Source organism: Marmota marmota, unplaced genomic scaffold (genome assembly GCF_001458135.2).
Source record: "Marmota marmota marmota unplaced genomic scaffold, marMar, whole genome shotgun sequence".
Taxonomy (NCBI): Eukaryota; Metazoa; Chordata; class Mammalia; order Rodentia; family Sciuridae; genus Marmota; species Marmota marmota.
Window position 1 is genome coordinate 19574340 of NW_025999990.1, and position 26200 is coordinate 19600539.

General features: G+C 48.8%; 1 protein-coding gene across 2 annotated transcripts in view; it reads left to right on the plus strand.

Moving 5' to 3' along the window:
- Zbtb7c (zinc finger and BTB domain containing 7C) overlaps nt 1-26200 on the plus strand; it is a 262054-nt gene that overhangs the window by 152821 nt on the left and 83033 nt on the right. The window contains exon 1 of one of the 2 annotated variants that reach the window (XM_015482395.2): nt 13869-13990. The exons of the other annotated variant lie outside the window; for it this stretch is intronic. The gene's annotated coding sequence lies outside the window, so the exon portion shown is untranslated. Of the gene's footprint in view, nt 1-13868; nt 13991-26200 lie in introns of those variants that run through there. 2 annotated transcript variants of the gene reach the window in all.

Consider the following 26200-nt stretch of genomic DNA (forward strand, 5'->3'; position numbering starts at 1 on the left):
TTCCGTCCTCTTTTCCCCTCTTCCCTCTCTCCTTGCCCCCTTTCTTTCCTTTTGACCATGGCAGGGAGCTTCGCCATGCCCCAGTCATCAGGCATGCCTGAAAGGAAGCCAGCCCTTGTGCCTCTGGGCCCTGCGTTACCCAGCAACAAAGCAGAAAAGTTGAAAGAAGATGTGGACAGTGCAGTCCCTGTCCACTGACTAGCTGGCCCTGGGCCGGCTCTCTAAGCCTGTTTGAACCTCAGTGCCCCATTGGTAAAGTAGCCATACCAATACCTACCTTAGAAGCTTGTTGAAAGAATGGGGTTAAGAAAATGACTGTAAGCCGGGCACAGTGGCACATACTGGTAACCCCAGCAGCTCAGGAGGCTGAGGCAAGAGGATCTCAAGTTCAAAGCCAACATCAGCAAAAACGAGGTGCTAAGCAACTCAGTGAGACCCTGACTCTAAATGAAATACGAAATAGGGCTGGGGATGTGGTCGAGTGCCCCTGAGTTCAATCAATCCCTAGTACCAAAAAAAAGAAAGAAAATGACTATACAGTGCTTCTCAGTAAATGGGAGGAATTAACATAACTGCTCTAGATATTACTGTATCTTTATTTGTGCTGACAATTAGCCTGAGTAATTCAAATTATACACTACACTATTGTTTCAAAGGTAAAGGAAACAGTGGGGGTCTGATGTGCAGGGCCAGGCTCTTTTGTGGAAGGTAGAAATGGGGTTGATCTGGGAATGGCACATCACTGCTCTCAGAGGTTGCATCCAGCCCAGGCTCCAAAAGTCCCAGCTGTAGACGCACCCTGCCCGGCTTCCAGGGCTCAGTGTTCCACTTACAGCTGTTTGCTTTGGGGCGAGCCACGTACCATCTCTGGCCTCCATTTCCTCCCTTGTAAAATGGAGGTTATGATACTGCCCAAAGCATAGTGCTGCTCTGAGAAGTAAATAAGATAATACTGTAAAGCACTTAGCACGTTGCCCGACACCCACTAAGTGCTCAACAAGGACTCACTGTGATTATTTCAAATGTGTCCCATCTTATGCAAGGGACGGCTCTGGAAAAGTTGTGAAACCAAATCCCGTTTTCCCACAAACTGACTTCATCATTTCACGCAGGTTTTTATCTTTGCCTCGATCATCCTTGAAGGGCAGTGACTCTGAACTCCTTGGCACCAGGGTGCCTCTCCCCACAGCCAGAAAGACAAGAAACAATGAAAGATAAGGAACCCAGGTGACATAGACCATGATTCCTTACTATACCCATTTGCTACATTAGATTTATTCATTTTATCTACACATGAATAATTGGCCCATCTCTCTTCAATCAATCTATCTATCTGAGAAGGACTACTATTTATATTTCTAGTTGACTTCCCACCTTTCACCTGCATTTTGTTTGCTGAAAGTGTTGGAGGCCATAAACTATTTTTCAAACTTAATGAACACAACAGGCTGTTTGCCTGGGAAAAGAAACGTGCTCCCAGCTGCACTCAGTCTTACGTGAGGCTTAACTGGGGATTTAAGAGCCTTGGAAGCCCACCTGAGACACTCCGTTAAGAACTCTGCTGAAGCCAGAGCCCAGCTCTCCTGCATAAACAGCCATGTCGCCATCAACACACATGGTGGATTAGGTGTGTTCCTGATCCCCAGTCCCCCAATATTGGGACTCCCAAATCTGACACACCAGCCCATCACCTGGCCCCAACCACTTTCCCACCATATTGTCCCTCAAGTGCACCCATGGCTCCGAGCAGGCCGGCCTTTGTCCCACTGCTTCCCCACCCTCAAGCACCCCTCCCCCACCCCCTTATCTGACCCACACTGCAAGTGTGCAAGGCCCTCCTCGGCTTGATCAGAGGAGGGTTCACGGAGGATGTGGAGCATGAGCAGAGAAGAGGGGCCCCAGCTTCCAAGGCAGAAAAGCCAGGAAAAGCACTGAAGTGTGACTTCCTAGCGTGCTGAGGCAGAGCTGGCAGGGAGACCAGAACACAGAGAGAATGGCAGTCCAGGCCTGATCCCCCTCTACCCAGCCTGGTCAGAGAATGAAGAGCCCTGCAGGGGAACAGCACCCCAGCCCAGGAATAGGAACTCCCGGGTTCCTGTCCCAGCTCTGGCATTGACTAGTTGCACAACTTCAGCCAAACTGATCAGTGACCAATTAGAACTGCCTCTTCCACTTCAGCACGCATCCCCGGATAGACTGTGAGAATGCAGAGTCAGGGCTCAGATTGTGACGCAGTCGGCCTGAGGTGGAGCCCAGGCTTTGTAGCCATCTGTCCAGATCTGGGAAACTCACCCTGCTTTGATCATTGCGAGGACACCCTCTGTGCACCCAATCCAGGCTGGTGAACCTCTGCTCCCCCTCAGTGAGAGGTAAACCCTTTTATCAAGGACTTCAAAATTGTATTCGTCTGTGAACTTGCAGCTAGGTAATTCTGCTAACTACGCTGGACAGGGGGCAGTTTATTCTCTGCTAGGTGATGCGCCCTCCAAAGCATCAACAGCCTCAAACAAGGGCCTAGTCGAATGTTTTACTTCTGTTGTGATTAACAGAGCTTACCTTCTGCCTTGTTTTGGTTTTCCCTGCTGCATTAGAAATACAAAGTATTCTGAGCCACCTTATCTAGTTCCCCAGGATTAAAAGTGATTTAAAGGTGGTAAATGTGACCTGAGTTCAGACCCTGGCTCTGTCCTTGGGGTTGGACAGTGGGTCCTTCTGGAGGCCAAACCGATTGTTTTGATCTTGTAGCAGCAATTTAGTTGTACCCTGTTCCCTGTCCATCCTCCAGACCTAACCTTGGGCTCTACAAAATGACCAGCTTCAGCTGCAAGGTCCCTGTCTCACTGGCTTTGTGCTGCACAAAGTTCATTGTGTGGTCTTTTCCCCTTCCTAGGGAAGGGCAGTGTCTTGGCCCAATCATTCTCAATATTGCCTAATGAATAGGTGGGCTGGTGGCACATGCCTGTAATCCCAACTACTCAGGAGGCTGAGGCAGGAGAATTGCAAGTTTGAGGCCAGCCTGGGTAACTTAGTGAGACCTGATAAAATTTTAAAAGGGCTAGAGATGCAACTCAGTAGTAAAGAACTTGCCTAGCATGTGTGAGGACCTAGCTAGGTTCAATCACCAGTACTGGAAACAAGGGGGGAAAATCCCCTGTAGAAGACTGACCAGCACAAGGAATGAGGTCGATCTCTGCCTGCGGGTGCCAGCTAATGCAGATGCTTTTCTGGAAGATGTCAGAGCCCTATTGGGTGCTTGATGCAACAGAAAAACAGCAGGTACCTGAAGGTACACCCTTCCCTGCCTAACTGTCAGCCACCCAGCCCAAATACGGGTCTTGCCAGGCAGTGTCTCTTCCCGCATTAACCTATAGAAACATCATACACACACACACACACACACACACACACACATACGGGCATGCCCTCACTTTACCCATCCTTGTCACTACCTTTCCTCCTCCTAGCAAACACTAGCAAAGGAAAGGGAGCCCTGACTATCTGCAAGATAGCAGGATCCAGTCCAGTCTGCAGGAATAATGAAACTTCACAGCCAATCAACAGGATAGAGCTGGTAACTCACAAGCATACACTATCATTTTGAAACATAAAATTTCTCTCTGCAGCCACTCCTTTTTGATCAGAGATAATCAAAGCAAGATTATTCTTGTTTATAAAAGAAGTCTGGTCTCACGAGATTTGGCCTGATTATGCACATTAAATGTATCGAGCATGGCGACTGACCATGTGGGCCTTTTTAAATTTGTTTTGCTGGATATTTGCATAAAGAGTCTCAGGTTGGACTCTGAAAAGTCCCTCAAAGCTGGGAGCCCAGCCAAGAACTTGCCACTGGATTATGCCTGCAGGGCCTATAGGTTTGGGGGAATCCTCTCTTCTTGATGTCCCCTAAATATCCTAAGGTTCCTGGACCTGCCAGGAAGTCAACATCGTCACTCCTGTGTAAGGCTAGGGACCCTGTAAATTGGGTTTTGGGATGGTTTTCCTGAGAAGGTTTTGTAGACACTAACTCCACAAAGTTGACCTTGGTTCCCTAAGTATGTCTGGTCACTTGACCATCAGATGAGGTATCAGTCTCAAATATGACATTCAATCAAAGCCTTGGTTACAAATAGTGTTTCCATGTATGTCATACTATAAGGAGGAACAGATTCTTAAGGAACTTATGCAAATAATTCTGTTGCTGTGAAAATGAGAACATTCAGTGAGAGTTTCTGAATTGTGGAGGAGTCAGGCAGAAAGAAAATGGATTTATTGCTGTTTACAAAAGTATAATCTACTAAATGGTTGTGAGTTACAGATGGCTTAAAAAAAGGGGGGTAGACAGGATTCCATAAAGCCAAGAGCGGTACTCTAAACAAAAGATGCTTTTCTTTCTTCAGTTCACTCATTCTCATGTAATTAATTCTTGCTTTGCTTTGATCTTGGGCTAGTAGGTTTACCAATGTGACCGTTTCTCCCTGAGAGTAGAAATTCTGATAGTGTCCAATGGTAGATTGTGTTCAGTTATTTAAGCAATGCCATCAGAAGCCTGGAGCCCAGAGTACCTGGTACATTCCTTTCCTTGGCCTCGGAGACAGTCCTTTTTTGTTGAAGACAAAGTAGTCTGACCCACAGTTGGTGGCAAAACCTGGCAGAGAAGAATCAGACTAGAGCAAAACAATCCTCAGGTGACAAAATATTTAACAGGCCTGAGGTTAAAGGTCCGATGAGACTTCATCTGACAAGAAAAGTTATTTCTGTGGAGCTCAATGTTTTAAGACAAGAGCCCTGATTATGAATGATAACATTACACACAGGACCTATCATGAACAGCAAAGTTATTGACAAATTTCTAGGAAGTTTACATGGTTTCTGGAATATTTATACTCATAACATTTGCCCATATAAATATAACATTGGAAAGGTTAAGTACATCTTGTTACTTGACAATACTTTTCATGCAATTCAACATACCAAATAACCTTAATCATTTTAACATATGTTTTTACAAGATGATAAGGGGGGGAAAAACTTTTAGATTTCCCAGGGGCCCTCTGGGAAATCTCAAGGTCATTTGAAAGTCAAGTTTTCATTTAAGATTTGAAAGAGACAACTTTCTGTCATATGCAAAGATTCTGTAGCAGACTAGCAAATTTTATGAACATATTATCACCTTATTTTTAGGTGTATACTGTTTTACAGTGCAACTCTCAATGTGGAGAAAGAACATGTTTAAAGTCTGTCTATAAAATATAAAAATAAGAAACAAAATCATGCAAACTTGAAATTTGTGCTTAGTAATTAACTTTCAGTAATTTGTCTTGCTTAGAAATGATCCAGCTATTTAATGACATTGAATGTTGCTTAACTTAATTCAGCATAGATCTAAAGTTGCAAGTTACTGAAAAAGATATTGGAAAGCATTTTTAGCCAGATATTATAAAATATAATTATTATTGAAAAGTCCATTCTTAAAACTTTTAAACCACCTACACTAACTGAATACATATGTTCTTAGCAATTTTGCTTGGATTGTTCTTGAAAATTTCATAAGACATTAAACAAAGCTTGCTGTTGCCTAGAGTCATTCTCCTATCCAATATTTTTATAACACATGCATGTTAGGAAAGTATCCCCCAAAAAAAATCACAAAAGGGAAAAAAAAACCTTTAAAAAAAGAAGCTAGGTATAAAATGTATACTCATATTACATTTAACGCTGGTAACTCAAAATACAAGCTAGTTTTATTAAGCCAACAATGTTAAAACTAGTCTTATTTGCCCAAGATTTGCCTAAATTATATGAACGTGAAAAACATTTGGATTAGTTTCTATATTTCTGAGCATTTCAGGACTACTTAATTTATATAAGCACTTGACATAGAACACTCCAAAATCCCCAGTGGATAGTACTCACCAATAGATAGATAGATGACAGACAGACAGACTGACTGACTGGTTTTTTTTCAACATATACATGCTCATTATAAAGTTTAATTTATAAATTAGGCACAGTAAGAGATTAACAATAACTGATAATAAAATAGAAAAGTTATAACAATGTACTACAATAAGTTATGTAAATGTGGTCTCTCTCTCTCTCTCTCTCTCTCTCTCTCTCTCTCTCTCTCTCTCTCTCGTGCCCAGAATACCTTATCATATATACTCACCCTTTTTGCAATTATAGGAGCTGATACAATGTCCACGTGATGAAATGCCTTTGGCATGGAGTTGTAGCATTAAGCTACTACTGACCTCCATTGCTCCCCAGGATGCCCTTCTGGTAGCGTGATAAAACCCCATGTCTTCCCGCTCTGTCGTGCCTGGGGCCTGAATCATCCCTTTGTTTGGGTGTATCCTTGCTGTATACTTAGTGGCCATCTCGTTTATCAGATAGACTCTCCCAGTATTACCGTACTTGAGTTCAAGTAACCCTCTGAGCAGCATGCAATTTAAAACTTATGAATTGTTTATTTCTTGAGTTTTCCGTTTAGTATTTTGGGACGGTGGGTAAATGGAACTGCAGGAGATAAAATCATGGATAAGGGAGAACTACTGCATTTGCACTGAAGTCAATTTGAATAGAACTCTCTTAAAGGGCTTTATAAATTAATTTGGTAATGCCATCTGGAAGCAGAAGAATGTCACATACCCGAGGCATACATGCATACATACATAAACATACACAGAGACACAAATGAGACCTTTTAGCTTTTACTCTAAAATTTGGTCCACGAGTTATGTAAACACGGTAACACAAAACTCACTGGTTTACACATCATGGTCGGCTCTTGTCTTCGCTCCACTTCCTATTTCCTATTTTTATCTGAATTGGTTTCTGGCAGATGGAACAAGTTAAGTTCCCATGCTTTATACGAAGGCTAAAGCTTTTACCAATATTCCTGGAAAATACTTTCAAGATTTTCTTTTGATAGGTTGTTGCTTTGGGGACCTCTGAGTCCTCCATAGCCTCCACAGAATCAGAGGTTCAGTGTTCAATTGGTCGCAGGGAATTGAGGGTCTGCATGGGAGAAGTAGAGGGGTTGGATGGAGGAGGAAGGGGACTGAAGGGAGACATATCACAGGACTGAATGGAGTTGAAGGGACATTGAAGGAGGTGAAAGGAAAAGGAGCTAGGGTGATGGGGAGGGAGAGGTCTTAGAGGAGTGGGTTTGGGGCACCATTGTAGCTCCACCCTATCTTTAGTGTGGTTGTGGAGCAGATTGTTAGCAGGACTTCCAAAGGAGGGGACCTCCACCAAGAAGCTCCATTTTCTTAACTAATGATAGCTCTCAAACAAAGAGACCTAGGACTCTAACCCAGCCTCCTTGCTTGGGTCTCTAACCCTGTCTCTGGACCTGAGGCAGGGTTAAAACAGTCAAGGATGTCTTGCTCCTCCCAACTCAGAGAATAGATCACCAAGAACACTGGTGAAGACTTCTGTCCAGGAAGATTATTATTCAAACAGGTACCTTGCCACCCAAGACCTCAGACTTGTACCGAACCTCAGAGTACACTCAGACTCCAAAGAGTCAAAATGTATCCTAGCCATGCTCCAAAGGACTCTCATCCAGAGCACTGGATTGGACCAGGAATGGTACTCACCAACTGATCCCTAGTCACTCAATCACAAGTGAAGACAAAGGCTTCAAAAGTGCACACTTGGGGTCCTGGGGGGTGGGGGTCCAATGAAAATGATCCTTTCCAAGTGTGCCATCATAGTCATTGAAGAAAAAATATTCATCCAGGTGTTAAAATGGTTAAGGAAGACTTTCTTCAGGACTATTACAATAAGAGTATTCCCACTTATCTTGCTGTATTTGGAGTTGAGCCAGTTGCAAAAGGGGAGGGAGACGGCGCTCAGCTCTGAATTCAGTAAGGACAAGTGGGAATTTACTGTGAGGGTGGCATTGTAGTTGGAAAATTACTAAGAGAAGCCATGAGAAGTAAGGGGCTTCTTGCTGGAAGCAGGCCAGCAGGCCAGGGTAATTAGATATTGGGGTAGAGAATGAGATGCTCCCTAAACTTAGCAGGATTCTTATTAAAACTGAGTTAGGCAGGCCCAAGATGGAGCTCAAAGACAAGGCCTAGTAGAGAAGAGGGCTCAGATCAAGGAGAGAGTCTTTGTCTACACCCAGAGAATATTTGTTATGTCCAAGGGTCCCAATAACCTGGTTGGGTAATGGGGCCTTCACAGACATACAGGAAGGACAGGCCAACTTTCACCATGTTTACCAGAGGGGTCATGGGTCAAGTCCAGAGTCTGCTGCTGATGTGTGGCCTCCACCCCCAGGGATCCCATCCTGCACAGTGAGAGTTCCTTTACTATTAGACAAATTAGTGTTCTGTCCAGGTTGAAGTTCCCAGTTCGTTTCTTCTTAGTTTTCCGTGTATAAATGTAGTGTCTCTAGAAGCAGAGGGTCAGGGCCTCCCCTGCTATGGAGGTGAGTCCAGCTGGGAGCACTGGGCAAGGCGTGGAAGCCAGTGTGCCCTTGGCAGCTCCACCACTGCTCCCAGAGTGACCTTGGGCAAGTCACTTCCCCACCCTCAACCCCATTTCCTCACTTAACACGGAGCTATAATTCCTGCTCTGCCGGTCCCTGGGGGTGGGGATCGATTGAGGTGAGAGGCTGTGAGCAATGGACAAGTGGTTTACCCAAGGAAGCAGCTGAGATGCATGGCTGGACTCACCCACCCGAGGTCCCCACAGATGCACACCTGTTTATTGTGTCCCCTGCTGGAGGGTCAGCTCTGTGAGGGCGGAGACCTCACGGGTTTGCTTACTGCTTCATGGCAAAGCCTGGGGTATTCTGGGTGGCAGCGCTAGTGCCTACCTGTAAGAGAAAGGAAGGGAATGAGGGAGGAGAGGGGGGATCCGCTTCCCCCAGCAGGTGGTGTCACCCCCTTTTCCTGCCGCTGTCCCACCTTGGCCAGGTTCTCACCAAGCCTCCTCTGCCTCTGGGCTGCCAGGCGGCTCCTGAGGCAACAGGCCCAGCCCCACCCCTGGCCAGGCTTAGCTAAAGCTCCTGCCTGGCTGTGTGTGACACCATCTGAGAGGAGGGCGAGGCCCTGGCCGGCTGGGCCCTCGGGCTGGGTGCAGAGGGCTGGGACCCTACTCCCTTGCCCTGTTGACTGTGCAGCCAGCCAGATTCAGGACTCTTCCTGCGCCCCAGCCCAGCAGGGTTCTTTCCCCTCACTTCCCCCTGAGAGAACACCCCTGTGTGCTTAAGAACACAATGTGTGCTTAGTCAGCACCTCCCTAGACAAGCACCGACCAGTCCCCAGTGCACCTGAGAAGCAGGAGGCAGGTATCTGTTCTCTCCTCTGAGGCCACAGTCCTTGCCCTCCAGCTCCCACAGGACAGGGCAGCCAAAGGCCAGTCTGCTGGGGAGGCCACTTCTCTAGATCACCACTCTGTGTTTGAAGGCGTGGAGGAGTTTGAGGGAGTCTGGCAATGTCCCTGTGAAACACGGGGTCAGAAATGTATGGGCAGCTAACTGATTTGGATAAAATCGGTGAACATGGGCTGGGGTTGTGGCTCAGCGGTAGAGTGCTTGCCTCACACGCGTGAGGCCCTGGGTTCGATCCTCAGCACCACATAAAAATAAGTAAGTGAAATAAAGGTATTGTGTCCACCTACAACTAAACAATAAATATTTTTTAAAAATCGGTGAACACATAAAGGGCTGTTAAAACAGACTTAGATTCAATTTGTGGCTCCCTTTCTGTTCTTGATGCTAAACAGCCAAGGATTGTCATTTCAAAGTTGAACACACAGCATGACATTTCACCTGTGAATGTGGTGCTGTTGGCACCACCTGAACCAGGGACTCTAGAGTCAGGAGGTACTGGTCTGCCGCCAGAGGAAGTGGGAGGGGCCCCCAAAGAAGAGGCTGGTGTGCACCTCCCCTGAAGGACCCCCGTTAGAAATGCCACCCTCTTCCTGTTGTTCCAACTGGCATAGTTTTCCTTAAAATTTAATAAACCATTTGTTGAATGTCCAACGTGCCCAGAATACAACCAGATGCATGTTGTTTGGTTCGTTTGTGGTTCTGGGGATCAAACCTAGGGCCTCGCACATGCCAGGCAAGGGCCTACAACTCAAGGGCATCCCACATCACCTGCAGGTGTTAAGAGGATTGCTTGGCAGCCACGTGCACTAGACTGAGGAGCAGGACAGGAGTGGGTCAGGGAGATGCATTAGGAGGTCCCCTCAGATGGTGGCATGGTCTGGGGACTGGCAGCCCAGGTGGCAGGAAGAGGGCAGATTCAAGATCTGTTGTGAAAACAGACTCTGATGGAAGGATTGGCTGGGCAGGGTCAGGGGGGTAGGAAAGAGGAGGAGGCAGCAAGGGTGGTTCATGCTTCTGACCTGAGTAACACTCACTCCCAGTGTTAAGGACATTCTCTAGGAATCCTTGCTCCAATGCTTTCCAGAATTCTGACCTGCATCATTCCCCACTGGCCACGGCTAACATGACCCTCACACTCTGGGGTCAGAAGGAAGCATTATCTTTTCCACTCAGCAGATGGAGAGAGGGGGGCACACAACACCAAGGTCAAGCCCCTTAGAGAACCAATTGTATGACTAAACAAAGAGCCAGAGCTTGAACCTCAGGGTAGCCTTTGGGCACCAGAGCCATGAAGACTGAGGTGTGACTGCCAGTTTTATGGCGTGTCATACATTATGACCTTGAACAAGTTATAAGACCTCTCCCAGACCCAGTTTCCTCATCAGTAAGATGGGGAAATAATGGGAGCTGCCTCAGGGTTCTGCAAGGGCTCAGGGAGGAGGTAGACCCTCGGTGGACACGAATAGCAGTATTTCTAGGCCACACAGCTCAGGTCTGCGTGTAGCTCTTTGTGCACGTGCATCTGTCCAGGTGTGCTCCGTGCACAGACACACATCACAGTTGACAGCCAGACCCTGCCGGGTCTGTAGACAGTAGCACCTTTGCAACTAGTGTTTCTGCTTCGCCTCTGGGGAGCAGGAGGCTTTGCCCTTTGGGAACAGGAAGGGGTTGGGTTTGGGACCAACCCTGAAAGGGTGCCTGTGAAGCCAACCTGTTTCCAAGGGTTCAGGCTGACCCGACCCAGGAAGGTGGGGCAACAGCCAGGGTGGGGGCAGAGGTGGGGCAGGGTGGGAGGGAAGGAGCCTGAGAACAGGGTGAGTAAGAGGGAGGGAGCCAAAAAGGGCCCCTGAAGGAATGGGGCATGGAAGAAAATGTACAATCACAGGTCTACAGTCTGGCCGTCCCAGAGTCCCTTCTGGGGGTGGCTTTGGGAGGCTTCCTATCCCCTTCTCCCCACCCTACTCCTCTCTGAGGTCTCCTTTATGTTCCTGTTCCCAGGAGGGAGCTGGCACCAAGTGAGGCTGGAGGGTTACAAGGGCGGGGTTCCCCACTTTTTGCCCAGAGCCATTCCAAAGGGCGTGTCCCAGCAGGGCACACACACACACACACACAGTGATTAAGGGGGAGGGAGGGGCGACAGACACTGTCCACTGCAGGACCCGGCGGGTGGGCTGGACAGCTGCCAGCTCTCCCCCACCCCTCTTGGCTGCAATGTCATCGGCCCTGGCACCACTCACTGGCTTACCCAGCTGCTCCTTCTAGCTTGGAGCTGGAGCCCTGTGAGGAGAGGCTGCCTAGGGCAGGCTGGGTTGGGCACCTCCCCCCTTCCCACCAGTCCCTGCTGGAGTCCTCCCCCACGTCCCCCTGCCCACTTCCCTCTCCAGCTGGCTTTGAAATGGTTCTTCAAGCCTCCCTCCCCTCCAAAGTAGGCTCAGCTGGGAAGCTGTAATAAACCAGCTCCATCCCATAGACCCCCACTCTTGGAGAGGACCCCTGAGCCAGAGCGGTTGCCCACTTGCCCCATGATGCCATCTCCTGACTTCATTCCCTCAGCTGACACTCCTGCTCTCAGCCACACAAACCTCTGGCCTGCCTGTCCCACCTCCATCCAGAGCCCCCGTCACATAGCCTGCCTTATTCACTGCTTGGGCTCCTGTCCCCTCTGCAGAAGTCATTTCCCATTCCTCAGTAGTGGATGGTGCTTATGCACTTTACCCCACATTAACAGTCCCCCTGTGCCTTATCTGCCCCACAGATGAGAGCCTCCGAGGGTGGCACTCCACTGCACCCACCCACCTGCACGCCATGGAGGCAAACCCCTGTGGACACATGGCAAACAATTCTGGATTGATACTGCCTCCATCCAGGTCATGTGCTGGCACCTGCCTGGGTATGGGAGTGGAGCATGGAGTTACACTTGATCAGATGTTTAATTAGTGACTTTGTGGACCAAGAGAACTGACTTTTCATTCTTTCACTTGGGTGTTCTGGAAGTATGGGAATAGGTGGGGTTTGATTAAAAAAAATGGAGTCACCCAATCTTGGACCGCACTATATCTCATGAGGTGTGCACGCCTTCCCCTCAGTCTTTGATTCCTTGATCTAGCACTCCCTCCCCATGTTCCCCAGCACCCTAGCATGGAGGAGCTGGCAAACTCATTCACAGCTGTTGTGGAATTGCCTGATCCCCAGGACTTGGGCATTTATCATTTTAGAGTAACATTTAGGGTGAAACCCAGAGATGCCCTTCCTGCTGCAATTTGGTATGCTTGGCTAGGTGGCAGGGGGACCCCAAAAAGAAATGAGTCACTAACACTGGGATTCACGCAGGGGGAACTTGTTGGAGATGTTTTAGTGGGTGTGGTGTTTCAGAAGCTCACAGATCACAGCCCCTTCTGGCTCTTCTGAGACCAACATGTCTTTGGAGTTTTCATTTGGCTCTGAGGTGCTTTAAGGTTCCTTGCCTGTCCCTGGAAGTCTGGCAGAGGCAGCAGAAGGCTGAGCATCTCACTGTTTCCTGTGGTAGGCACTCCTTCTTGTTCTCGGGGCACACAGGGCAGCTGGTCAGCAGGAAGGAATCTCTCTCCTGGCTCCTCCTCCATTTCTGAGAACAACCAGCTGTTTAGGAGTTAATGACAATTTTCTCCAGGTGACCAGACAGTTCCAGGGGAAATAGGCCTGAGGGAGCCAGCCAGCCAGAGCTTCCCAGCTGGCAGTTTTCAGATAAGGTGTGGTGTGTGGTTTGAAGAAAAGACTGGGAGAGGGTGGTGGGCCACACTCTCAGTGATGGACAGATGGCCCACGCAAATGTGCATGTTGGACTCTCTTGTTGCCATTTAAGTCAGCCTGTATGATATGTGTGCTGCTTGGTGAAGAGAGGTGGCATTGGTGCCCCCACCTCAGGCCTGGTGACCCCATCTGGGCCAGGCCCTGAGTCTCCTGGGTAGGCAGGAGCTGCATTCGGTGAGCACCACCTGCACTTTGAAGGTTTTTTGTTGTTGTTGTTTGTTTGTTTGTTTTTGTTTTGTCACTTGAATAGTAACAAACGTTTGTAGTGCTTACTTTAAGTTACAATCACGACCCTTTAAGGAGAAAACATAATTCTAGTAATTTTATTGGGCTCAGATTCTAGGCAAATGGAAACAAAGTGCTTCTTAAAATATAAGAAAACACCCGGAATTGAATAAAACAATAATTTTAAAAGCTTCCTTTGCCTTGAGATAAGTGGTAAAGCATTTTGTGAACTCCTGGGGTGGAGGGAGTGCCCGAGAGAGCCAGAAGAGAAGCAAAACCCCTCCATGCTTTCATGTCGGTTTTGCCTTCCCCCAAAGAGCTTAATTTGCGTGTTATAAAGTGAAGCAGAAAGCGCCACTGGTGACATTGGTCCTTGTCCCGCGCTTAACAGTACAGGTGGACGAAAGGGGCCGCCTGCCAAATACTTCTGGTTGGAGGGAGGGGTGGGAGTGATCGCTCCAAACCACTCCTGGAATGGCTTAACGCGCCCAGCGCGAATCAATGACAACCTCTCGCCGGCTGCGGCAGGCTCCCGGAGCAGCGCTGCCGCGTGGATTCCCAGCCCCGGACCCTGGCGGCGCTCAGGACACGGCCGGGGCACCAGCGCGGCGTCCCCGGGGCGGCCAGGTGGGTCTGCGGCGGCCTCGGCCGGGAGCGGGGCTGCGATCTGGGCTCCGGGGAGCCCCGGGCGGTGGGGAGGAAGCCCTTCTGGGCGGCCGAGGAGCTTCGCGGGCGTCTGGCGGCGGCCCCCACCTCCCGGCGCTGCGGTCGTTCTCGCTCCGCGTCTCGGGGGACCGTGGGGGCGGCTCCGGCAGGCTCTAGCTGACGCGAGTGGCGGAGTCCGCGGAAACTGCAAGCCCCCACGTCGCCCGAGCGGGGCAGGGGCGCGGGGCCGCGCAGCCCGCGAGGGACACCGGAGGGAACCTGGAGCGAGCTCCGCAGCCGCTTTCCCGTCGCCTTCCCAGCGCGGTCGGCCCTCCCGGCGGGCTCTCGCTGAGCGAGGGGACAGCGAGAGAGTTTAGGGGGACTCGGGAAGGCAGTTGCGGATATACGTTGTTAAATAACCGCCCCCTCCGCCCCAGAAACCTGGGTTCTCCCGAGGGTCAGATGCAAAACTTGCGGGAAAACAAAAGCCACGGCAACTCGGCAGAAGCCACGGTCCGGAGACGTGGGCAGAAATTAGCCGGGAATTGACCAGCGTCTCTAGGCACCGCCGGAGGGAGTCCCGCCTGGGTCCCCGGTTCGAGGCGCGGTGTGACGGTCGCTGGGAGCCCTCCCCGCGCTCCAGCGAGGTTGAGGACATTGGGAAGACTCCCTCCCCGGAGGGCAAGTCAAGCTGGAGTCTTGCAAAGCCCGAGGCGGCCAAGTGCGGGCAGGGAACGCGGCGTGTTGTACCCGGATCCCCGCGGGCGCCCGGGCGGGCGACACCCTCCGGAGGGTCTGGGTCTCTTCGAACCAGCGCAGAGGCGGGAAAGGGAGCTAAAAAGAGCTGCCCACCACCCCAATCCCCGCTCGCCGAGGCTGGGGCCTTTGCGCGTGTCCAGGTGCCCAGCGGTGAACGCTCCCAGGAGTTGGGTTCTGCCCCTGCTGGTGCTGTCCCGGTTGTGGCTGTGCCCGCGAGCGGATGCCCTTTTCAGCAGCTGGTACCCGGTTCTGCGCAGGAGTAAGGCCCAGTTCCAGTCTCGCTGTTCCTTGACCAGCTGGTGGCGGACCACTTCCTATCCCTCTAAATGCGGGATTTTGAAAATGTAAAGGAAGTGATTGAAGCAATTAGGCAGTTTTCTCCAGATTAGATAGATTTTTGGAAGGGTTAGGGATGGGAGGAGTGGGGTAATAAAGGCCCTGTCAGGTTCAAGTTTCAGCTCCACTCCTCCCTCCCCCTGCCTTCACCCAGTTAAATTCTCTCCAGGCTTCTCAGAAAGGCCTTAGGAGCCCCCTCTGGATGAGTCTCCCGGAGAGGAAAGCAGCCTGAGTGCTGCCACCATTTCCCCTCAAGGCCCAACTTGAACTGAACAGGAAAAGAAATCCGCGTTCCCAGAAAAGCTCTGCCTGTCTCCCTGGGTATGGTATTCTACAGAGTATCTGGGGGCATTTCCTAAACTCTCCCAAATGCCCCTTCTAAGGATCATGGCAAGGGCAGCCACCACCATCCTTTATCCACCCCATTTTATAGGCCAAGGACTGTGGCCAGAGGGCAAGGTGAGTTTCCCAAGCGAGGCAGCGGAGGAGACCAGGACCACTTACACAGAATTGTGGCACACCTGTGCCAAGTGAGTCCTGTGGCTCCCAACTTGAATTGCGGAACTTGGTAAAGTTGCTGGGCACCCACCTGTAACCCCAGCAATTTGGAAAGATGAGGCAGGAGGATTGCAAGTTGGAGACCAGGCTCAGCACCTTAGCCAGACTCTGTCTCAAAATAAAAATAAAAGGTGTAGGTATGTAACCCAGTCTTAAAGCACCCCTGGGTTCAATCCCCAGTGCCAATAAATAAATAAACAATAAACAAACTTGGTAAGATTGGTAGATTTGGAGCCCACCAAGTTCCTTCTGAGCCCTGTGGGGAAATGTACACAGGAAAGGAGCCCCTACCACCCTGATCCCAAGGGGCATCCAGCACAGGTGGATAAGACTTTCACAGCCATAGAGAAACCAAGGGACCAAGTAGGAGGGCCCTGCCACAGTCGGCTGGGACAGCCACTCTGGGATCTAATAAGAGGCACTTGGTGGACAGAGTTTAAGAACAGCTTCAAAAATTACATGACATTGTGGCAGGAACTTGAAAGAGGAAAATGTAGAGAGTAAAGGCCTGGAAGCAGCAGAACATAAGGTTTGTCCTGCTGAAGGAGTGCTGGGAGATAAATCCGAAAGGGAAGGAGGGAGGCGAGGGGCAAGGTGTCTGGAGACCACATACTACATGCCAGACAGCTCAGCGTGCATTATCTCCTCTAGTCCTCCATTCCCGTCAGATATGAATCATCAGACCACTCTACAGATGAGGAAACTGAGGCTCAAAAGGATTAAGTAGCTATCCAGCTTGTTGATAACAGGCAGAATTCAAAGCTATCCATTATTGCCCCACATCTTTTAGAATCTTATACCATAATTGGGGAGATGGGAATCATTCTGTATAATTATAGTACAACATAAAGTAGTATACATTACACATGGGATTAGCCATTTTGAACCTAAATATTTTTTTTCCAATCAATCAAAACAACTATTGTATTGTGTACTGTGTGGTTATAGGTGCCATACTAATGGTTGGACATCCAACAATAAGTGAATCACACTGGTCCCTGACTCTCTAGGGGGAATGGTTGGAATGAGGAACCGTCCCCACTCTGCAGTTACAAGGACTTGTCCCTGGCTCAAGGGAACACTGAGGAGTGCACACACCATGATCCACCTCTGTTCCTAGTGTCCAGGAAGCCATTTGAGCTCCTGCTGTTCATATGATCAATTTAAGGGTCATGGTTGTGACCAAGGAGCATGTAGTTTTGGCACATGCCAACTGGAAGTGACAAGAGAGCTGTGCAGCCTGGGAAAGGATTGGCCCCTCTCTGGAGCAATGCCTGCAGAGCTGAAAATTGACCCAGCATGTCCCCTTCCTCATGCACCCACCAAGTTCCTCAGTGGCCAGGACGGTGTGTCCCACACACTCAGGACTCCTGTGGGGCTTCAAGCCTCCGATCTGACCATTGCGGGGGGAGTTTGTCCACCCTTACAGCACTTGTTGGTAACAAAGCCAGGCCGGGAACCCAGGTCTCCAGCCATCCGTGATTCTCACAGCAGCACACACTGGCCTGCCAGGGAGGTTTGGGGGCTCAACTGAAAAGACCACTCCATCTGCTTGTGCCTGCATTGACAGAGCCATTTCCTGAGACTCCTGTCCTTTTCTGTTTTAGCTGACCGGACATATCTGTCCTAATAGAACGGTGTCAGAGGAATGTTTGAGATGGAGCCGATATAAATATTCCAGGACATCTGGCCTCTTGACCTTCCTTCCATCTCAAGTGGTGTAATAGGTGTAAGATAACCATCTCTAACATGAGCTGTCACTATTGTGAGGACAGTGACCTGATAAATCAGCCTCAGAGTTCTTCCCTTCTGGTGTCTGGGTGATGCTCTGGGACACCAATTCTCTCCAGAAGGATAGTTTTTCTCTTCTTTCTTTTTCCTTTTCTTAAAAAAAAAAAAAAAAAAAAAAAAATCCTGGACTTGAGGTCACAGGATCCTATTGCATTCCATTTTGATGTCATGCTGACAGAATAAAGGCATTTTCTCCTAATACGGAGATGACCAGCTTGCTAAGGGTGAGAGCACCCGCCTGGCTGTCCTCGTGTTTACAGCAATTACACAGGTGTATAATTGCATAGGGATATTTGTTTGCTCAGCCCGTACAGACCTACAGGTTGGGCCAGGGAGAGGGCTGTTCAGTTTATTTTCCTTTGGCTGGGAACCACGGAGATGAATAGAGGGAGGGGAATCGGGTGGGGAGATTGTTGCCAAGAGCAATTTGGAGTCTCCTTCATATTAGTCAGAGATCATGTTTTTCCTTTCTGAAGCCACCCGACTAGAGCAACTTCCACGCAGAGCTTTTGCCTTCCATTTTTGTGGTGTGTGTGTTTGTGTGTGTATGTGTGTGCGCTCAAGCGAGTGAGTGGGGTGCATGCTTGTTTTTGTTTTGATTTGTAACTTGCTAAACTTCTCATGACTCAGCAAAAAAAAAAAAAAAAGCTTAGGGAATGGAGTGATGAAATGGGTCCTTGATATCATATATTCTGTATGTCATTGCTTAATAAATTTGAATACTGATCGACCCCGAGGTACCATGATAATAAAGTGCGATGAGTAATTCCTTTGAAGGGAGAGTTTATCTTCAGTGGGTGACATTCACAATTGAAGCATAATTTCACTTTCCCTCTGCACATCTCGATCCCATGTTCAGATAAAGAGGGATGCTTGCTGTCTTCCCTGGTACTCGCTTTTGTTCCATTTGGAAGAGCCCTGTATCCTGGCCTTGCTCAGGAGGGGATCTGCCAAAGTGGGGCCTCCTTCTACCCCAGGCTCCCCCACACACATCCCTCCATGGTGTGGGAGGGAGAGGAAGCTCCCCCCATGGGGTCAGAGCTGTTTCCCAAGAGCAGCGTGGCCTGTGTACTCAGGGAGCACAGAACAGGAGCCTTTGCTTGGCTACAGCATGCCCCCCCCCCGGGGCAGGAACCCTAAGGAGGCTGTAATCCATCAGTCAATAAACGAGTCTATCCACTGGACAAATTGAACAGAGCTACTCCGAGACTCCAAATTTACAGAAGGTGGCACACGATCTCTGTCGGCCTCGCCAGGTTAGATACAAACCAGCTGCAGAAGAACATGTGACCCTCTCCAGTGATTCGTATAACTGGACTTGACCTTCAAGGTGAACTGTGCGGCCTGCACACTGCACACGTGTGTGCATACACACACCGGAGGCTGTTGCCGGTTTTTTTTTTTTTTTGCCTATAGATTCTGGCTGACAATTCTGTTCAATCGTTTCTGGAGATAACAGATTGGCCCGCTGGTCTTGGTGAAGCACCTGATAAAGGCTAATAGACAGGTGACAGTGGTTTCAGCTCCCATTGACATCTGCCTTCCTCAAGCCCCGGGAAAGCCTAGCAGAAACCACCTCTAGTAAGCAGGACCTAAATAACAGGAACTTCTCTAAGGATTTTTTGTTTTTGTTAGTTTGTATTTTAATAATAACTTTATTGAAATGTCACTCACATTCCATGCAACTGACCCATTTGAAGGTGACAATTCCGTGTTTTTTTAGTATATTTGCAGGGTTGTGCATCTGTTACCATAATCATTTTAAGAGTATTTTTGTCACACCAGAAAGAACCCCTGTACCTATTTTGGAGTCACTGCCCATTCACCCCAAGCCCTCACCCAACCTCAGACCAGCAAAAGTCTGTATTCTCCATTACGTTGCCTATTCTGGTCATTTCATACCAATGGAAGGACGTAACGTGGCTTTTTGTGATGGGCTTCTTTCAGTCATCATAATGCTTCCCAGAGTCCCCCGTCTTGTCAGGCAGCTCAGTCCTTCATGTTCTATCGCTGAGGAATATTTCTTTTATGGATAAAACCATATTTTATTTATTCATTCATCAGTTGGTGGATATTGGGTTTGTTTCCACATTTGGCTGCTGTGATCATCTGTCTGCAAGTTTTTGCGTGGAAATAGGTTTGATTTCTCTCAGGCATTTGCCTAGGAGTGGAATTGCCAGGTCTTATGGCCACTCTATCTTTTGGATATTACAAGACTGATTTTCAAAGTGGCTACACCATTGTACACTCCCACCTGCAGTATACGAAGGCCCCACTTTCTCCATGTGCTTGACAGCACTTATTGATAATGTCTTTTTGTTGTGGCCATCCTTTTTTCTAAGGGTTTATGTGCACAAGGAGGCAGTACCCAGGAAGTATTCCGGAATCTGCTTAGTCATGCTTACCATAGCCGGCATGAGAGCCCTTTGGCCCACTGGAGCATTCCATATACCCAGATATTTCCTTCAGCTCTATACTGAGTTTTTTCTTTAAGTTTCCACAGGCAATTGGCTGGGGGCTCTCTGTTCCCCCTATTTATGATCTGCAGTGAAATAATTTTATGCCATTTTTATGGGGCTGACTGGAGTGACACTCCAGACAGAGACAACTTGGACTCAAGTGGAGGGAAACTCACCTAGTCCCCCCGCCTTTTTTTTTAAATTAATTCTAACCAGTTATACAAGACAGTAGAAAGCTCTTTGATTCATTGAACACAAATGAAGAATCTTTCACTTTTCTGGTTGTACCTGAAGTAGAGTCACACCATTTGTGCAATCATACATGTACCTAGGGTAAGGATGTCCATCTCATTCCACCATCTTTCCTACCCCCTTGCTTCCTCCCCCAACTTTTGCCCCATCCAAAATTCCTGTACTCATCCCATTGCCCCCCATTATGGATTAGCATCCACTTATCAGAGAAAACATTCAGCCCTTGTTTTTTGGGGATTGGCTTAGCATGATATTCTCCAACTCCATCCATTTACCTGCAAATGCCATAATTTTATTTTAGTGCTGAGTAATATTTCATTGTATACATGTACCACAGTTTCTTCATTCATTCATCTATTGAAGGGCATTTAGGTTGGTTCCACAGATTAACTATTGTGAATTGTGTTGCTGTGAACATTGATGTGGCTGTGTTACTATAGTATACTGTTTTTAAGTCCTTTGGGTATAGACTGAGAAGTGAGATAGCTGGGTCAAATGGTGGTTCCATTCCAAGTGTTCTAAGAAATCTCCATACTGCTTTCTGAATGGGTTGCACCAAAATTTGCAGTTCCACCAGCAATGTATGAGTGTGCCTTTCCCCCCTACATCCTCACAAACACTTACTGTTGTTTGTATTTTTGATAACTGCCACTCAGACTAGAGTGAGATGAAATCTTAAAAGTAGTTTTGATTTGCATTTCTCTAATTACTAGAGATGTTGAATTTTTTTTTTTTTTGGTATGTTTGTTGATTGATTGTATATCTTCTTTTGAGAAGTGTCTATTCAGCTCCTTAGCCCATTTATTGATTGGGTTGTTTGTTGTTTTGGTGTTAAGTTTTTTGAGTTATTTATATATCTTGGAGATTAGTGCTCTATCGGATGCGCGAGTGGCAAAAACTTGCTCCCAAAATGTAGTCTCTCTCTTCACCTCATTGATTATTTCTTTGCTGAGAAATAATCAATGAGATTATTTCTTCTTCTCCCTTTGCTGAGAAGAAGCATTTTAGTTTGAATCCATCCCATTTATTGATTCTTGATTTTATTTCTTGCGCTTTAGGAGTCTTGTTAAGGAAGTCAGGACTTAATCCAACATGATGAAGATTTGGGTCTACTTTTTCTTCTATTAGGCATAGAGTCTCTGGTCTAATTCCTAGGTCTTTGATCCACTTTGAATTGAGTTTTGTGCATGGTGAGAGATAGGGGTTTAGTTTCATTTGCTGTATATGGAGTTCTAGTTTTCCCAGCACCCATTTGTTGAAGAGGCTATCTTTTCTCCAATGTATGTTTTTGGCGCCTTTGACTAGTATGAGATAACTGTATTTATGTGGGTTTGTCTCTGTGTCTTCTATTCTGTACCATTGGTCCATATGTTTATTTTGGTGCCAATACCATGCTGTTTTTGTTACTATAGCTTTGTAGTATAGATTAAGGTGTCTGGTATTGTGATGCCTCCTACTTCACATTTCGTGCTAAGGATTGCTTTGGCTATTCTGGGTCTCTTATTTTTTCCAAATGAATTTCATGGTTGCTTTTTCTATTTCTGTAAGGAATGATGTTGGGATTTTAATTGGAATTACATTGAATCTATATAGTGTTTTGGGTTACCTAGTTTTAAAACCACCAAAGACTATAAGAACCCTTTTATCTGGACATGCTAATGTTCTATTATTAGTTGTTCTATGGCTTCATGTTCAATAGAACCAAACCTCAGTGCTGTAGTTCCTTTAATAGAATTTGGTCTATATGACCCAAGAGCATCCTGGACCTGGTTCTGCTACCAGTGGACTCTTTAACTACAAGCTAGTGCTGAGCTAGTAGTTCCTACACATACACATTGCAACCAATCGCCTGTGAATCCTTTTAAAAGATTCCAGGGGCTCACCCTGGAGGGAATGAAGACAACTCTCACAGGCAGGCGATCGTGGTGAAGTTTAAGAACGCAGGCTGACCCCTGCTTGCCTCCATTTCCTTACTTGAAATGAGGAGTAGATTAGACTGTGAGCTCCAAAGGGTTTTCCACAAAGCTGATTAAGTTCTGGGTGGGTCTGATCTTGTAAAAGGGGGCTTCTGGCACTGAAAACAATTCAGTGCAAGTGGCACTTTTGTGATAAGAGTTGTGTTCTTTGAGGGCACGGACCAGACCACCTACCACTACTGCCCTGGCTGACCACCTGCACAACTGTGAGAGGTCACATCTGCCCTGGGGCCATTTTCTCTCCCCATCCCTGTCCACTTCCCCTGAAGCCCCCAGAGTTTTCCCTGCTTTCTTCTATTCCTCTGCCAGATGGCAGCCCACAGTGTCATTCATTCAGCCAACATTTCCCCAACACCTCCTAGAGATAACACGTTGACTAAAGCTCTGCTTCACCCTGAAATAAGGTACCAGCACATTTTAAGCAGAGAAGCAGCCCAAGGCTAATCCCCGAGGTGCAATTTCAGGGCTCCTTGATTTGGATGAAGGAGGGTCTAGGGCCTGAATTCCTGTAGGTCATGCGGGAGGAGACTCCACCTCCAGCCCTGTCTGCCAGATCCACTCCCCACCCTCCCCCACTGGGGCTGGGCCCTCTGCGGGCTGTTCAGAAAGTGCTTCTGTCATCCCCTGTCTCAGCCAGAGACATGCCCTCCTTCTCAACTCCCACCTGCTGGAAGCAGGCAGGCGGAGGAGGGGAAGGGAGGGCTGGCTTATTGGAGAGCTGAGCTCCAGGCTCCAGCCTTTGGCTCCCACCCCGTAACCCTGACTGGACAATTCCCAGGACAGCTGTGCTCTGAGGACTGAAATAATCAGTGTTTATTAAAGCTGTTGGAGGGAGGACCAGGGGGAGGAGGGAAGGAAGGCTCGCATTTCTGCCTTCCAACAAGAGAGAGGCCAGGTGAAGAAACCTGAGGCCAGCCTGCATGCCCGATGCCCAGAGCCCTCTCCCTCCCTTCCTGGTGAATGCACCCACGATGCATTGGAGGTGCTGCTTGGGGGTGTTTTGAGATTTGTGCACGCGCGTGCAATTGAAGAACACGAGGGTTCATTTGAATAGGGATTAATGCCCCTGTGGCCTGAACCTGCAGGAGGGAGAAATTCTAGACGGGTGGAAGTTGCAATAAAAGGAAATGGGCTGGATCTGCCTCCAACTGATCAGGAGGCCTCCCAGTTGGCAGCTTTGAAAGGAACATGTTTGGGGTAGTTTTCTGGGCAATCTGTACTTTCCTCTGGACTTTCCGGTGGTGTGTGTGTATCCTCAGCAAATGCCTAAACTCTACATTTCAGGGTTCTAGCCAGCTGAGGGGGCAGGGAAACGGGCATTTATAGCCAACTGTTTTTCCTGCTCACGTCCCTCCAGCCCACTGGGGCCCACCTACCCAGGAATCAGTCTGTCTCCCAGAGTCACTCACCCCTGCCGGCTCTTGGCACCACTTCTAAGGTCTCACTTCATCCCCTGATTCTCAGTTCACCTAAGGGTGGAAGACACCGGCTCTGCTTTACAGGGTGTCTGAGTTTGAGACAGGGGACTTGCACGCGTGTTCCCGATGGTGGGAATCAGACACTAGGGGAAAGTGAACAGTCACTATGGGCAGCCAGGGGCCTGCTGTCTACACCGGAAGTGGGAAGTAGATCCCCTTGACCCACTTTAATCATATGATGTGGAAGCTGCTCATGAGGCCTGTGTACAGGATCAGCCTCCAGTCGTGAGGATGCTCTGGGGAGGACAGTCATTTTGTTGCTCATGACGGGGAGAAGCAGAGGCTGTTGAAAGGACAAACAGGACTGAAACCCTGGTGGCTGATGCTCAAAGGGTAGAGTGGTCACCCTCCCCATGGGCACTGGGCTTCTTTGAGGTAACTAACACTGAGTGTGCCCTGGGCAGGTTGGAGAATAAATGGCACCTAGTGGCTACTTCAGATCACTCAGGCCCTGGGGAGGGTGCCCCTTGGTGTGGTTGGATGGCCTCTCTGCCCCAGGTCTGGTGGACAAGCAGTTGTGGGATTCTCCAATCTGCTGCCTGGTTCTCCCTCTGGTCTCCTGCTGCCGATCCCTGCTGGGGCTGGGGGGATGGCTCCCCCACTGTTGGCCGCCCCCTCCTCCCCACTCCAGTGGCGTATGGAGTGGATCTGGCCTTCAGCTCTTGGAATCTTTTCCAGTAACCCGGGAGTGAGCTCTGCAGATGCAGCCAGGGGAGAGGGGCAGGGCGTCAGCCAACCCCAGAGTTCATGCTGCGATGAAAGGCCACGCGGGCCTCTTGTGAGAAGTCAGGGAGGGACAGATGGGGCCCTGGGAGGAGAAACGCTGGCCCACAGGCCCTTCCCCACTGCCCACTGCCAGCAGGGCTGTCCCGAGTGATGCCTGATCAGCAAGGACCGAGAAGCACCCATACTGTGCCAGGGGCCTGCTGGCCCAGGGGGACACACATGGAGTCTCCCCTCCCGCCTTCTGAAAGACTGTCATCTATTTAGCCGGGTAAGACCAGAATGTGAGAAGGAACCAAGGGTCTATGGCACCCCCCTCAGCTGAACGGCATAAGAAGTGCCAGATGGGCCGTGGCCTGAGGGGTCCAGGAGGCCTCCCAGAGGTGCTCTGAGCTAGGACCCACATGGCAGTCTTAGCACATGGACACTGCAGGCAGGACCTGGTTCCAGTGTGTTTGGTCATTTATTGGCTCTGATGTTGGCCTCACTACTGTCGGTGCTGAGATTTCCCTATTTGTAAGATGGGCATGAAGCCTCAGAAGACTGAGGCTCAGAAGACCCACCAGTGCCTGGCCCGTGGCACATCTCAGTGCGTGGAGCTGTACTTCTGGACAGAACCTTAGTAAAGTCATGTGCACCTTCCTCCCCTGCTCTCCCTTCCCGTTCTTTCTTCCCCCTACCATCTCCTCTTCCTCCTCCCATCTCTTTCTTCTCCCTTACTAGCTCCTTGCCCTAAGGCTGCAGGTGGTCACTCTGACCTGTGTCCAGGCAGGAAGTCCCCATCTCTTTTGCCTGAGGCTATTCAGGTTTAGATCCACCCAGGAGCAGCTCTTGGAGGCTCTTTCCTACTGGGCAAAGAACTCAGTATGGAGCTCCACATTCCCCTCTCCGGTCTCACGCCCCTCCTCAGGGCAATGTAAATGTGCCATTTGCAATTTCACGTGACAAACCAGGATTGGTCACAGTGGCCCATTTCAGGCAGGTGTCCCAGTGCAACATGAAGCTAATGAGAGGTTCCCTAAAGTCAGGAGCTCCCCTGGAATTTTGAAAATAAGTTGATTTTGGAAAACAGGGGAGACTTAAACCCACAATCATTTTCAGGTGATTGGATTCAGGAGCCACCGGTGGTCACACTGTCCAGGCCTGGGCTCTGAGCACTGCTCTGATGTGGACAGAGGGGAGTAGCACTTGAATATCTTTAAGTCTCAGGGGGTCAGAGGGCCTATTAAAGATAGAGTTCCTCTGGTCTATTTAATGGGAAACTCCTTAGATCTGTCTATGACAAAATCCTGGCCTGCTCCAAGACTAAGTTATTTTGCCAGTGGTAATACTAAGAATTGTCTTTTAATAGAGTTTTTGAAGTAATTATCACCAGGGACTAAATCAGAAAAGATAATAATAAGGGGAGGGGGGGGAAGAATCATCATGAAATGTTATAAAGGATTCCTTGAAGAGATCAAATGTTATAAAAATGACACCATCATAGAGTAAGTACTCCTGGCCAAATGTGCAGAGCTTCCAAAGGTCTCATTGCAGGTGCTCATGTACCCCTGCGGTGGCTCTGCCTCCTGCACACTGATTTCCTTTCTGTTGGCAGGCCCTTCTGGGATCCCTTGCCCACAGCACTCTGGGGAAAGAGTTTCGCGACGCCACACATTCTTAGAATGCACAGCCGGATTCCGCAGTGCAGCCTCTCACACCAGATGGACATCTGCCGGGCCGTGTCTCCTGGGGCTGCCTGGGCAAGTGCCGCTGCCCTGGGTTCCCTAGTCCACTGGGGCTCCCTAATGAGGGCAAGGCAGGCAACAATAGGGCGTCAGAAACGCTCCTGGTCTGAAAGTTCTTGTCCTGTGTACAGTG